At 47.2% G+C, this 15,378-nt stretch overlaps 2 long non-coding RNA genes across 2 annotated transcripts; both read left to right on the forward strand.

The window, feature by feature from the left end:
- Window positions 1-5,546: 5,546 nt before the first annotated feature.
- LOC310671022 lies at window positions 5,547-8,407 on the forward strand. Its single transcript, XR_014507677.1, has 3 exons — window positions 5,547-5,711; window positions 7,001-7,141; window positions 8,222-8,407. It is a non-coding gene; the product is annotated as an uncharacterized lncRNA (long non-coding RNA).
- A 2,045-nt stretch (window positions 8,408-10,452) lies between these two features.
- Window positions 10,453-13,809, forward strand: LOC310671054. The gene is made up of 3 exons (XR_014507722.1): window positions 10,453-10,971; window positions 12,882-13,022; window positions 13,627-13,809. It is a non-coding gene; the product is annotated as an uncharacterized lncRNA (long non-coding RNA).
- The last annotated feature ends 1,569 nt before the right edge of the window (window positions 13,810-15,378 follow it).

The following is a 15,378-nucleotide window of genomic DNA, read 5'->3' on the forward strand; positions in this document are numbered from 1 at the left end:
GCTTTAAAGGTTAGAACCAGCACCTTAAACTTAACCCTGTACTCCACTGGGAGACAGTGCAGCTGATATAGCACTGGTTGGATGTAGTCCCATGGTGAAGACCCTATAAGTAGTTTTGCCGCAGCATTCTGCACCCGCTGGAGTTTCTGGGTCACCTTCATGGGAAGCCCTGCATAGAGTCAGTTACAGTAATCAATCCTGGTGGTGACCATTGCATGGATCATAGTGGCTAGATCAGGGTGAGAAAGATAAGGAACCAACTGCTTGACACGGCGGAGATGGAAAAATGCTGCCTTTATTGTAGCTGTAACCTGCGCCTCCATAGAGAGGGAGGCGTCGAGGGTTACACCCAGAGTCTTGACAGAAGTCTTGGCACTAATTGCTCCCCTGCAAGGGATAGGAGTTTACCCCCCAACCCCATGTCGTCTCAACCCAACCAGAAGACCTCTGTCTTTAAAGGATTTAGCTTCAACCGGTTCCCATGCAACCATCCAGCCACAGTTTCCAAACATTTGGTCAGTGTATCTGGGGCTGAATCAGGATGGCCATCCATCAACAGATAAAGTTGGTGTCATCAGCATATTGATGACAACCCAGCCCGAAGCTCCGAACAAGCTAGGCAAGAGGGTGCATAAAGATGTTAAAGAGCATTGGGGAGAGGACTGCGCCCTGTGGCACTCCACACGCCAAGGGGTACCACAACGACAACTCCTCCCCTAGCACCACCCTCTGTCCCTGACCTGAAAGGAAATAGTGCAGCCATTGTAAGACTGTGCCTTGAATCCCCACGTCTGCAAGGCGATGGTCCAATAGTTCATGGTCAACCATGTCGAAGGCTGCTGACAGATCTAGAAGAAACAGCAGCCCAGACCCACCTCAGTCCAGCTGCCTACAGAGATCATCTGTTAGGGTGACCAGGGCCACCTCGGTCCCATGTCCAGGGTGAAAGCCAGACTGGAATGGATCCAAGGCCAATGTTTCACCCAGAAACCTATCAAGCTGTTCAGCAGCCGCTCTCTCAATTACCTTACCCAGGTACGAGAGGTTCGAAACCGGGCGGTAATTGGATAGATCTGGAGAATCTGATGATGTTTTCTTTAAGAGCAGACGCACCACTGCCTCCTTCAACTCCCCTGGGAATGTCCCTGTGCCAAGGGACAAATTGATGATATCACCCCGGGGACCCGCACCTCGTTCGGGCACACTCTAATCAGCCAGGACGGGCACAGGTCAAAGGGGCAAGTGGTGGGCTTTCCAGCTTGGAGTAGTCTGTCCACATCAGCTGGGAGTATCTGGTCGAAGTGGTCCAGTGCAGGACCCAAAGACCATTGAGGTGCCTCCAGTTCTGTTGCTGTATCCAAATTGGCAGGGAGGTCACAGTGGAGTAGCAAGACTTTATCCGAGCTCGCAAATGTCTCACAGCTATAAATCAAATTCGTATTTAAATTTGGTTGTTCCTCTGGGGACGTTAAAGACCTAATTATACTAAAAAGTTGTGCCGGGTGAGAGCTAGCAGATGCGATGGAAGCTGAGAAGTAAAACTTCTTAGCAGCTTTCACTGCCATCTCATAGGCTTTCATAAGCGTCCTATAAGATATTCTTGAGGCTCCATCACGAGTACGCCACCATATTCACTGTAGCCATCTAAGGTCTCCCTTCATTTTCCAGAGCTCCTCAGTAAACCAAGGGGCCCTGTTTCAGTGGGGTCGCAGAGGGCGCCTAGGTGCGATCTCATTGATGGCTGCCAAGAGCCAGTTATTCCAACCCTCAACGAGCTCATCTAATGAGCCGCTAGGGGGAGCAGGGTCCCACAAGTCCTGACGGAATCCATCAGGATCTATCAGCCTTCGTGGGTAAGCCCAAATAGGCTTGCCACCCAGGCAGGGGTGGGTGGGAAGTCAATCCTAGCTTTCAGAGCATAGTGATTGGACCATGGCACCACCACAGGGTCTGATCATGTCTATACCTGCGCCAAAGATCAAGTCCAGCGTGTACTATCCAGAGTCGCTATCCAGAGACTATCTAGAGCATGTATTATCCATCACGTGCTATCCAACATGATCAACTCCTGCCTGGAAACCAGTATCCCCACTGTCGAAGTATGCGTGGATCCAGAATTGGCCTCCACAATCACTTACGGACTCATTGTTAAAACCGTGTTTATGGAAGACAGTCTTACTCGGCTACAAGTGATCACCAAAGAAGAAGAAAGAAGATCCAGCGTGTACTATCCAGAGACTGTGAATCTGTTAATTCTCTCTTTTCTAGTGTTTCTTCTGCTAGCTATTCCCCATCCAGTATTTCCCTGCCTTCTGAACTATGTCCCTCTGCAAACCACTGTTCCAAATCTATACTGAAGGAATGGGTTTCTGTGCAGTCAGTTTGAAACTGACCCAAAATCCGCATTTTTCCTTCTCCAAGGGAGCATTTCTAAAATGCATTAACTTGAGCTGTTGAGCAAATGCATAACAGAAACCCAGCTGTATAAACAAGCGCTCAAAGCCCTCTCCCTTATCAGTCTGTGGCAGCAATGTATGGCCTTGACTGTTCCAGTGGAGCAGGGATGGTGCATCTGGGTCTTATCTTACACTGAGGCACAGACCTTGTCAGCCACCCAGGAACGGCGCCAGGAGTTGGTGACCTCTTACTCCAAGATAAGAGTGCCGGAACAGGAATACCCTTATATGGTCAAGAGTACAGGAAGAGGAAAACCCTTTTATGGTTAAGAGTACCAAAGCAGGAACATCTGTGATGTCAACCTGTGTGTATAAGCTGACGTGGCTGGATTCCTGGGGAAGGGGGGAGAGGGTGCCTGGAGGATATATATACTGCATGAAATTTCTCATTTCTTTGGACTTGCCTTCTGCTATCCGGAGAGCAGAATAAACTCTTTCTCTGAACCAACCCTCAGTGTCATTTGACTTCCTTCCTCCCATCCGGGAGCAACGCTCAACCTACCAATTGGTAAAGTCCAATAAGGCTACAATACTGTCCTCCTGCTCCTGGGATGATTCAGGAGGAAGGGGTGGCTCCCACCATTCTTCCTCAGTGCAGCCCTCCTCAGCATGGTCCCTGACACCCAGCACTCAAGGCATGCCTCTGAAAACCAGTTACTGAGAATTACAAGTCAGGAGAGTGCTGTTACACTAAGGACCTGCTTTCTGTCTTCCTCCAGGGATGTAGTTGGCTGGTGTTAAAACAAGATGCTGGACTGGATGGGCCACTGGTCTGATCCTGTAGGCACTTCTAATGTTCTTATCCAATGCATTCTGTGCAGCATCCAGGTGATCTTTCAATCTGTTTGTATTTCTCCCATTAATGAGTCCATTGTACCACCAAATAGCTAGAGGAAACTGCTGCCCACATCTCCTGTGTCCTTCAGAGCCACCCCAAAATATTGCTAGAGACGTATAGGTAAAAATGAAGAGATGCTGCACAACACTCCTCCGTCATATATGGTGCTGTTCAAATAAAAATATGTACATAAATCATGGCTCAGAGTCCCTAAATTACATGAGCCCAGTCAGCAACTGGACTTGGCAACCCTAGAGTATTAGTTAAGCCATAGCTTTTTATTAGTGGCGTCCACCCTGTGGAACGCCCTCTCACCAGATGTCAAAGAGAACAACAACTACCAAACTTTTAGAAGACATTTGAAGGCAGCCCTGTTTAGGGAAGCTTTTAATGTTTGATGTATTACTGTATTTTAATATTTGGTTGGAAGCCGCCCAGAGTGGCTGGGGAATAAATAATAATGATGATAATAATAATCATCATCATCATCATTATTATTATTAGAATCAGTGCTATTTTTCTAGAAAAAGAAGTGCCGGAACTAACTGTGAATGTCTCTCTTGTTCTCATAATGACAATGGCACCCACCTGAGAGGCGCCAGAACTCAGTTCTGGTGATTACCTGCTGTGGGGGAATTTCTGAAAGGTGGTGCAATTAGGAAGTTTCTGCAAGTCTGCATTGCAGTAAGTTGGACTAAATGATCCTTAGGTTCCCTTCCAACTCTACAATTCTATTATTCCTTTCGGAAATGGGGTGATTAAGGAAACAAGTCCTGAGTGACTGAAGTAAGGCCGCCATCCTGGGATTTCAAAGGCGGGATTGACGTCTGGGGGAATTTCTGAAAGGTGGTGCTTTGTTGTGGATCTTAGAGAAGTCAATATTTAATTGTGAACGACTTGACGACAATATAATCACAATGGATTGTTATTTATCCAGGGAGCTCCAGTCACAGTAATTTGGAGAAAGGATGCTAACTTAAAAGTATCTGTTTTTCACATAGTTCTGCAACTTTTGTCTAAGAAAGCATGGCTTTTCAAAGAGTGGTGGACAATTCCCAATAGCTTTCTGTTTCCTGACTAGCAATGCAAAACTCAAAGTGGATCTTTTAAAGGTCTAACAGCCAATTTCCACGCTTTACCTTGCTGCACGTTTTGTGATCTTAAATCTCTGCCGGGGCTCTCTCACCAAATGCTACTTGCCCCAAATCTGAATTTAGGCACCTGTGGAATTCTCCTTTTATTCTTTGATTAAATTACTGAAAGCCAACAGTCTCTGCTCCATTCATCCTCATTCAGGACAGTCAGATCTGAAGTCATCGCCTCAGGTGAGTTTGCAAATTGATCAAAAAGAGCTAGTGAGAAATATGCTTCCTGGAATCTTTGTCCCATGGGACATCATGAGGATCTAGTGAAGCAACAACCCTGGATCTCAGCTAGTGAGTAAGTAGCCTGCTGAAATGCAGTCTGAGAAGGACAGAAACAACAGTAAGAATGGTGGCAGGAGCTGAGCTGGGCATAGGTGCAGAGCTGGGTCTTGCCACAGGAGGGGGAGAGGAGAAAGCTGATATCAGAAAGAAGAGTCTCTTTAAGCTGGCACCGTGCATCTAGAAGAAAGCTTAATTGCATTGAAACAGGAGTAGGCTGAGAGACACCCTGGATGAAGACACAGGAGTAGGCTAAGATGCAGTCTGAGATGCAGGAAGAGCCCCAGACATAAACTTCCTTGAAGTCTCAGGTGAGCCCTCAAACCCAGCAAAAGCCTCATATCAGCAAGCCAGCTCTGCTGCTCTGGATGAGGTCACTGGGGTATCACAAGGACTTAGCATTGTTAAAATTAGAAGCTGTATGTTCTGGGCCTCAGAGCCCAATCAGCTTCTGAACTTGCCTGCTCTGGTGCACCATGCTCCTCTTTTGGTTTGCGTGGCTCCGTCAACCAGGAAATGTGGAGCTGGGCAGAGAACCCATTGAAAGGAACGGGCATGCCTCCACAAAAGATAGCATCAGAGGACCACTGAGGTATGGAACATTCTGTAGAGCATCCAGTTGAACCCACATCCCATTAACATTTGTTAAACAATCAGGACACGATGCACTTAATGGCTCAAGGAACCACCACCCACATCTCTGCTGCTCTTCAGAGCCACCCCAGAGCCCTCTTGTACCTTGAAGCCCATTAGAATGGGTTGAGCAGCCAAGAAGGCCCCTCTCGGCCTTATATAATGAGCCTCAGACGGAGAGAAGTATTTGAGCTCTTCCTCCTCCTTATTACCAGGAAGCCTAGTCCTCTGTCTCCAAGCAATCACTCTTCAAAACAGTCTTTCTAATCAGACAGAGCTTTTTCCTTGCTGACATGAAGCCACGCTTGGCTCAGGTCTGGCTGCTTGGAGTCTGTCTTTTGCTCTGCCTCAGCTGTGGAGGTAAGTCCCACCTGCCAATGGAAAAACATGGTAGGCCACCAATTCAAATGTGCTGTATGTCCACCACCTATCTTCCTAAGAACTGGCAAACCCGTAAGCTATTTTCTTTCTCTTTTGAGCTCTGGTACCTATTTGGGGATAATGATTGAAAGGCTAACTTTGGAAATAATGCAGACCTGGAGAAAAGTTTTGATACTATTAAGTGCCAGATCTATACAGGCATCATCACCCACCATGCTTGGGTCAGGGTATTGGCAGAGATGATTTCCACAGATCCCACTATGTCTCCTGTCCTTGTAATCACTGCAGGGTCCCAATTTCAGAAAGTTTTTCAGGGGAATGATGCTCTATTGCACAGGGCGCGGGGGGGGGGTTATTTTAACTTTATTTATTTACTTATTAAAACATTTGATTTAAAAAAACATAGTAATTTGCAATAGTCATAAGTGCAGCCTTTCCCCTCCCCAAGCAGTTCAACAACTAGTTTTGAAAAAATGTTTAATTGTCTGCATAAACCTGGCAGCTTAAAATGGGAGCTCAAGCAGTGCTCCTTCTAACATAGCTGCAGTGACACACACACACACACCGGTTGGTGCAAACTCTCTGGTGTTCACATCTGTTGATGTTGCCCATCCGGCTGTTTTAGGTTTGCCATACGTCAGAAGCAGTGTCCAAGCAGAAATCACTAAAAATGTTTGTGGAAATCCGGACATATGGCAACTCATGTCAGCATTATCATATTGGGAAATTTCCCTTTAAAATAGCTCAAAAACCTCTTTATTCTTTACTCTCTTTTTTGCAATTATGTCCCAAAAATCAACAACCCTGGCTAATAAGGAGAAGAAGAATAAAAGCTTTACAACTTTAGTGTCTAGATTTTTACTTTTTGAAATATGGCAACTCTAAGCTGCTGCTTGGCACCTGCCACTCTCAGGAGGCTCACTAGAGGACCCTTTCTGCAAAGTCTCTACAATGCTGGATCTGGCTGACCCTCAGATGCCTGTTATGGGGATGTGGCAGAGGGGAGGGTGCTCCTGGTTCTAGGCACAGCCCACCACGTTCTGTGGAACTCCATGGGGATCAATTTACACCTTCTGTAAGAACCACCAATGTCCTTTTTAGACTCAGGGCATCTCAGCATTTTTCTTCTTTGAAGGAAACAACGAGTTTGGTGACTTAGAAGCTCAGGAAGGGACAAGACATGTAAACAAAGAAGCATGCCTTACAGCAGGTGCCTCCCTCCCTCCCTCCCTCCCACCCTCCCTTCCCTTCCTTTCTTCTTTTAACAGCAAATGCCTTAATCTGTAGCCTGTGCAGTTCAGAGGCTGAAGGACAGCCATGTGTACCAACTGCCCCATATGTAGAGAAATGCGCTGATGATCCACATACAGGAAACCCTGCAGCCTGTGTCTTGTACAGAATCACTTCAAGTGAGTGTTCCTTCTTGTCTTTCTCTCCCCTTCCCCCTTATTTGCAGTGCATTTCCGTGAGTGGCTGATGGGGCATGGCTAGTACGACTGGGTGCAGAGGAGGCCGGGGAGCTTGCAACTTCAGTAGTACAAGTAGTACAATGGAAGCTTAGAGATTCCATTGGGATGAGGTCCTTCTCTCGTTGTTCAAGCACCTCGTTCCAATGGAGCTCTAAGCTATCCTAATGCAGCCTCCATACGACACCTGATTGCAAGCCTTCAGTCACATGACGGTACATATCTCCCTGGAAATTCTCTGAAGCAACAATACCTGCAGGCAGTGAGAGAAACATGAGTTTTCTAAGTTCACTTATAATTCTCCAGTCAAACTCTAGCATGTCAAGGTACAGATGGGATCCTGGATAAGTCCATGAGATGCAGTCCACCTGGCTGAGGTATCTCAGGTCAGGGGCCAGGTTGGGCCCTCTGGCCAGTGGCGTCCCAATTGCAATGCTTCACCTAATACAAGGGAAGAGTTGCCATTCATTCTTGAGGATAAGCAGGGGTGCTTGGTGCTATACCTGGCAACAGTGGTAGCAAAAACCTGCCCTTCAGCACAGACCCCCGTTTCCCCAGCTGTCACTGATGGGGACCTAGCTAAGAGAGTCTGTGTACTGGTCCAGTAAACGCTTCCGCTGCGCCACCAGCAACAGCTCTCTTTGCAGAGCATTAATTAAGTCCAGTGCAGAGATTCTTGTTGCAGTACAAGCTTCAAAGTCTCAGCAGCAAAAAAACAACACAGGGAAGCCTGTCTTTCCAAAGACAGGTTTATTGCAGAAAGATAACACCTCCGGAGCTTTCAGACATTTTTTGCTACACGCCCAGCACTCCCCTAACAGGCAGAGAAAACAAACACTCTTTATATACTGAGCAACTTAACAACTTAACGAGCTTGACTACTTAAAGTCACATGACATTGCTAATTTGCCAGCGTCTTAGGTTTCACACCCTAACACAGCAAGGGGTGGATCCTGACATTATCATCAAGCGTCTTTCACCAGTTACTAACAGTAACCCGGATACTTTTCTTTCTCTTCCCAGTGGTAACTAAACATGTCTTGCGCTACTACAAAAAATGCGGCTTCTATACCAGCGACTGCAGAACTCGAAAAGTCCACCAGGACGTACAGCAAGTGCACGAGCTCCACTGCTGTAACGACAAAGACCACTGCCTTTGAATGCTGTCTAAGGAGGATGCTGTATTAAAAGAACTCCTATGTGAACAAATGGCTGTGCAATTTGAGTTATGTTTTTTGCTGTGTGGGGATGTCTATGTGAGTGGGCTCTGTGTGTGCCCAGTGGCGTGCGTGGGTGCAGGGTCTCTGCAGGTGAGTGGGTGGGCATCTCAGGTGAGCTGGGATGTCAACAAGGTTTCCCCTGGCTGTATGCCATGGCTGCCTTGAGCCTGGTTCTTCAAACCAAGTGACATCGTCCTTACTCGAGGTTCAGCTACTATGACTACTTATTGCCTGGTATTTTCTGCCTAGGAACAAGTGGGTGGGACCACCTCACCACAACAATCCTTTTGCAGAGAGCTGATTAGCCAGAGAACGGGAGATTGACAGAAAAATATTCAGGATTCTCTCTCCATTGAAATTCAGTACTGGAGGTTGGGGAAAATAGAAAGAGTGTAGTTTGGGAATCTAGTGGAAAGTTAAGAAGAAGTAGTAGTAGACAGGCCTCCACTGAACTTAGGTTTTTCATCTGGAGAGAGGACTGCTTTCCGTTCATATCTTTCTGGTGAATGAGTGATTGGAAAAATCCAAAATTTTCTGCTGTGACGGAGGCCAAGCAAGAGGCTTCGAAACTCATTTCTTCAGTTCATTGTAAAGTGGCTTTTTACTGAAGATTCTGGGTGAAGTCTTTTTGAGGGGAAAAGGTTCCATTTAATTAGTCCGACTTGCCACCCTTGGGAGCATCTGAGGACCGTGCAGAAATCCACTCAGCGGTTGAAGGGTCAGTAGCTGTGTGGCCTCCCAGCCCATTCACCTGGTAGCGCTGGTGAAATATGCCCTTTAGGTCCTCAAGTAAAATATACCCTTCTGTATCCAAACCTCTTAAAGTAAAAACTGATCTTTAGTCCAGGTCTGATGGTCCCTAGTCAGCTGACGTTTCATGTGATGCAACAATCACATATGCCTGACTGCAGCTTCCTGGTGGGGAACACATACTGCAATCCTTCCCCATAAGATAGCATCAGGGGCCCAGGGAGGCCTAGGACTATGAAACGACCATGTGAGTAGCACCTATGGGCCTGGCTGAAGCTTCCTGGTGGTGAACAAGTAATCCTTACATGTAAGAGGGTCGCTGAAGTCTGGGACACTCTGTACTGCATCCAGTTGGGTCTGGGACACTCTGTACTGCATCCAGTTGGGTCTGGGACACTCTGTACTGCATCCAGTTGGTTCCTCAGCTTCAGCCCATTTGGATTTGTCCAAACAAGCAGTATATTATGCACCTAAAAAGCTCCTTGTGCCTTTCGAGCCTAGCAGGGACAGGTGCCCTGAGGCACAAAGAAGGTGCCTCTGAGCCTTATATAATGAAAGTCTTGTTAACTGAAAGGAATACACTTCCTTCCCATGTAAGACAGCATCATTTGGAAGCTGAGCTCTAGGACATTGTAGGGACACGGGTGGCGCTGTGGGTAAAACCTCAGCGCCTAGGACTTGCCGATCGCATGGTCGGCGGTTCGAATCCCCTGAGGTACCGCTTTAGCTAATGGGGCCTCCCGCTGCCGTTGTGCTGCCGCCGCACGATTTCTGTTCTCATCCTGAAGCAAATTTCTTAACCCAAGGTACTATTTCTGGGATAGCGGAGTCTGTAACCTGAAGTGTCTGTAACCTGAAGCATCTGTAACACGAGGTACCACTGTACATGGTGTTTCCGTGTGCTCTGGCTTTTGTCATGTTGTTCTGTTGCTCCAGAAGCGGTTTAGTCACACTGGCCACATGACCCGGAAACTGTCTGTGGACAAATACCGGCTCCTTTAGCCTGAAAGTGAGATGAGTGCCTCAACCCAATAGTTGTCTTTGACTGGACTTATCCGTCCACGGGTCCTTTACCTTTTACCTTTTTACTGGGGTATCACAAGCACTTAGCATTGTTAAAATTAGAATCATAGAATCATAGAGTTGGAAGAGACCACAAGGGTCATCGAGTCCAACCCCCTGCCAGAGCTGTATGTTCTGGGCCTCAGAGCCCAATCAGCTTCTGAACTTGCCTGCCCTGGTGCACCATGCTCCTGTTTTGGTTAGTGTGGCTCAGTCAACCAGGAAATGTGGAGCTGGGCAGAGAACCCATTGAAAGGAACGGGCATGCCTCCACAACAGATAGCATCAGAGGACCACTGAGGTATGGAACATTCTGTAGAGCATCCAGCTGAACCCACATCCCACTAACATTTGTTAAACAATCAGGACATGATGCACTTAATGGCTCAAGGAACCACCACCCACATCTCTGCTGCTCTTCAGAGCCACCCCAGAGCCCTCTTGTACCTTGAAGTCCACTAGAATAGGGTGAGCAGCCAAGAAGGCACCTCTCGGCCTTATATAATCACAGTATTGAGCCTCAGACGGAGAGAAGTGTTGCTCAACAGAGATAGAGCTGCCCCTTCCACTTACTGCCAGGAAGCCTAGTCTGCTGTCTCCAAGTTTTCAGCCTTCAAAGTGGCCTCAACGTACCAAAAGTCTTTCCCATGGGGCAGGGCTTTTTCCTTGCTAACATGAAGCCACGCTTAGCTCACGCCTGGCCGCTTGGAGTCTGTGTTTTGCTCTGCCTCAGCTGTGGAGGTAAGTCCCACCTGCAAATTGAAAAACATTGTAGGCCACCAGTTCAAATGTGCTGTATGTTCACTACCTATCTTCCTAAGAACTGGTGAACCTGTAAGCTTTTTTCTTTCTCTTTTTAGCTCTGGCACCTATTTGCGGATAATGATCGAAAGGCTAAGTTTGGAAATAATGCAGACCTGGAGAAAGGTTTAGATGCTATTAAGTGCCAGATCTATACAGGCATCAACACCCACTGTGCTTGGGTCAGGGTATTGTTGTTGCTTAGTCGTTTAGTCATGTCCGACTTTTCGTGACCCCATGGACCAGAGCACGCCAGCCACTCCTGTCTTCCACTGCCTCCCGCAATTTGGTCAGACTCATATTTGTAGCTTCGAGAACACCATCCAACCATCTCGTATTCTGTCGTCCCCTTCTCCTTGTGCCCTCCATCTTTCCCAACATCAGGGTCTTTTCCAGGGAATCTTCTCTTCTCATGAGGTGGCCAAAGTACTGGAGTCTCAGCTTCAGGATCTGTCCTTCCAGTGAGCACTCAGGGCTGATTTCCTTAAGAACGGATACGTTTGATCTTCTTGCAGTCCATGGGACTCTCAAGAGTCTCCTCCAGCACCATAATTCTAAGGCATCAATTTTTCGGCGATCAACCTTCTTTATGGTCGAGCTCTCACTTCCATACATCACTACTGGGAAAACCATGGCTTTAACTATACGGACCTTTGTTGGCAAGATGATGTCTCTGCTTTTTAAGATACTGTCTAGGTTTGCCATCGCCTTTCTCACAAGGAGCAGGCGTCTTTTAATTTCGTGACTACTGTCACAATCTGCAGTGATCATGGAGCCCAAGAAAGTAAAATCTCTCACTGCCTCCATTTCTTCCCCTTCTATTTGCCAGGAGGTGATGGGACCAGTGGCCATGATCTTCGTTTTTTTGATGTTGAGCTTCAGACCATATTTTGCGCTTTCCTCTTTCACCCTCATTAAAAGGTTCTTTAATTCCTCCTCACTTTCTGCCATCGAGGTTGTGTCATCTGCATATCTGAGGTTGTTGATATTTCTTCCGGCAATCTTAATTCCAGTTTGGGATTCATCCAGCCTAGCCTTTCACATGATGAATTCTGCATATAAGTTAAATAAGCAGGGAGACAATATACAGCCTTGCCGTACTCCTTTCCCAATTTTGAACCAATCAGTTGTTCCATATCCAGTTCTAACTGTAGCTTCTTTTCCCACATAGAGATTTCTCAGGAGACAGATGAGGTGATCAGGCACTCCCATTTCTTTAAGAACTTGCCATAGTTTGCTTACAATAGCAGCTGCAGGTAGTGCTCCTCCTATCATAGCTGCAGTGACACACACACACACACACACACACACACACACACACGTTGGTGCAAACTCTCTGGTGTTGACATCTGTTGATGTTGCCTATCTGGCTGTTTTAGGGTTGCCATATGTCGGAAGCAGTGTCCAAGCAGAAATCACTAAAAATGTCCGTGGAAATCCAGACATATGGCAACCCATGTCAGCATTATTGTATTGGGAAATTTCCCTTAAAAATAGCTCAAAAACCGGACTTCCGGGTTAGCGCCTCCGGCAATGGCAGATTTCCTCTAATCTGGAGGAATCCGCTCCGCGAAAACTAGGGTCTGGACCACCACGGCGAGGCGGAGACCCACTAAAAACCACAGGCGGGAGAAGCCTATGGACCTGGGATTCGGCTGGCACCTTTTGCGCCTCCCCTACTCGCGGGGAAACCCGGTTTCGGGGATCCAGAGCGACGTGGGGTGAGTGGCGCGGTGCTTCGAATCGATCGCTTTTTTCGTGGAGCGAAGCCGCATTGCTGTTGCTGGAGAGCGCTGACTTTTTCCTGTGGACAATTGGACTTTAAACAACTTCCTTCCTTCCTTTAACAGTAAATACCTTAATCTGTAGCCTGTGCAGTTCAGAGGGTCCAGGACAGCCGTGTATACAAGCTGCCCCATATGAAGAGAAATGCGCTGATGATCCACATACAGGAAACCCTGCAGCCTGTGTCTTGTACAGAATCACTTCAAGTGAGTGTTCCTTCTTGTCTTTCTCTCCCCGTCCCCCTTATTTGCAGTGCATTTCCATGAGTGGCTGATGGGGCCTGGCTAGTACGACTGGGTGCAGAGGAGGCCGCGGAGCTTGCAACTTCAGTAGTACAAGTAGTACAATGGAAGCTTAGAGCTTCCATTGGGATGAGGTCCTTCTCTCATTGTTCAAGCACCTCGTTCCAATGGAGCTCTAAGCTATCCTAATGCAGCCTCCATACGACACCTGATTGCAAGCCTTCAGTCACATGATGGTACATATCCCCCTGGAAATTCTCTGAAGCAACAATACCTGCAGGCAGTGAGAGAAACATGGATTTTCTAAGTTCACTTAAAATTCTCCAGTCAAACTCTAGCATGCCAAGGTACAGATGGGATCCTGGGAAGAGCTGCCATTCATTCTTGAGGATAAGCAGGGGTGCTGGGTGCTATACCTGGCAACAGTGGTAGCAAAAACCTGCCCTTCAGCACAGACCCCCGTTTCCCCAGCTGTCACCTAGCAAGGGGTGGATCCTGACATTATCATCAAGCATCTTTCACCAGTTACTAACAGTAACCCAGATACTTTTCTTTCTCTTCCCATCAGAAACTGGACGTGTGTTGCGCTACTACAAAAAATGCGGCTTCTATACCAGCGACTGCAAAACTCGAAAAGTCTACGATGAAGTACCGGAAGTGCACGAGCTCCACTGCTGTAACGACAGAGACCACTGCCTTTGAATGCCGTATAAGGAGGATGCTGTATTAAAAGAACTCCTATGTGAACAAATGGCTGTGCAATTTGTGTTAGGTTGTGTTGCTGTGTGGGGATGTCTATGTGAGTGGGCTCTGTGTGTGCCCAGTGGCGTGTGTGGGTGGAAGGTCTCAGCAGGTGAGTGGGTGGGCATCTCAGGTGAGCTGGGATGTCAACAAGGTTTCCCCTGGCTGTATGCCATGGCTGCATTGAGCCTGGTTCTTCAAACCAAGTGACATCTTCCTTACTCGAGGTTCAGCTACTATGACTACTTATTGCCTGGTATTTTCTGCCTAGGAACAAGTGGGTGGGACCACCTCACCACAACAATCCTTTTGCAGAGAGCTGATTAGCCAGAGAACGGGAGATTGACAGAAAAAGGTTCCATTTAATTAGTCCGACTTCCCACCCTTGGGAGCATCTGAGGCTCTACAGAAATCCACTCAGTGGTTGCAGGGTCAGTAGCTGTGTGACCTGCCAGCCCATTCACCTGGTAGCGCTGGTGAAATATGCCTTTTAGGTCCTCGAGTAAAATATAGCCTTTTGTATCCAAACCTTTTAAAGTAAAAACTGATCTTTGGTCCAGGTCTGATTCCAGGTCTTACATGTAAGAGGGTTGCTGAAGTCTGGGACACCCTGTACTGCATCCAGCTGGTTTCTCAGCTTCAGCCCCTTTCGATTTGTCCAAACAAGCAGTATATTATGCACCTAAAAAGCTCCTTGTGCCTTTCGAGCCTAGCAGGGACAGGTGCCCTGAGGAACAAAGAAGGTGCCTCTGAGCCTCATATAATGAAAGTCTTGTTAACTGGACTTGGATGATGGACTCAAGGGCATCCTGATCAAATTTACAGATGACACCAAACTGGGAGGGGTGACTAACACCCCAGAGGACAGGATCACACTTCAAAACGACCTTGACAGGTTAGAGAACTGGGCCAAAACAAACAAGATGAATTTTAACAGGGAGAAATGTAAAGTATTGCACTTGGGCAAAAAAAACGAGAGGCACAAATACAAGATGGGTGACACCTGGCTTGAGAGCAGTACATGTGAAAAGGATCTAGGAGTCTTGGTTGACCACAAACTTGACATGAGCCAACAGTGTGACGCGGCAGCTAAAAAAGCCAATGCAATTCTAGGCTGCATTAATAGGAGTAGAGCATCTAGATCAAGGGAAGTAATAGTGCCACTGTATTCTGCTCTGGTCAGACCTCACCTGGAGTACTGTGTCCAGTTCTGGGCACCACAGTTCAAGAAGGACACTGACAAACTGGAATGTGTCCAGAGGAGGGCAACCAAAATGGTCAAAGGCCTGGAAACGATGCCTTATGAGGAACGGCTAAGGGAGCTGGGCATGTTTAGCCTGGAGAAGAGGAGGGTAAGGGGTGATATGATAGCCATGTTCAAATATATAAAAGGATGTCACATAGAGGAGGGAGAAAGGTTGTTTTCTGCTGCTCCAGAGAAGTGGACACGGAGCAATGGATCCAAACTACAAGAAAGAAGATTCCACCTAAACATTAGGAAGAACTTCCTGACAGTAAGAGCTGTTTGACAGTGGAATTTGCTGCCAAGGAGTGTGGTGGAGTCTTCTTCTTTGGAGGT

The sequence above is a fragment of the Podarcis tiliguerta genome (genome assembly GCF_965153285.1).
Source record: "Podarcis tiliguerta genome assembly, chromosome: 2".
Classification (NCBI taxonomy): domain Eukaryota; kingdom Metazoa; phylum Chordata; class Lepidosauria; order Squamata; family Lacertidae; genus Podarcis; species Podarcis tiliguerta.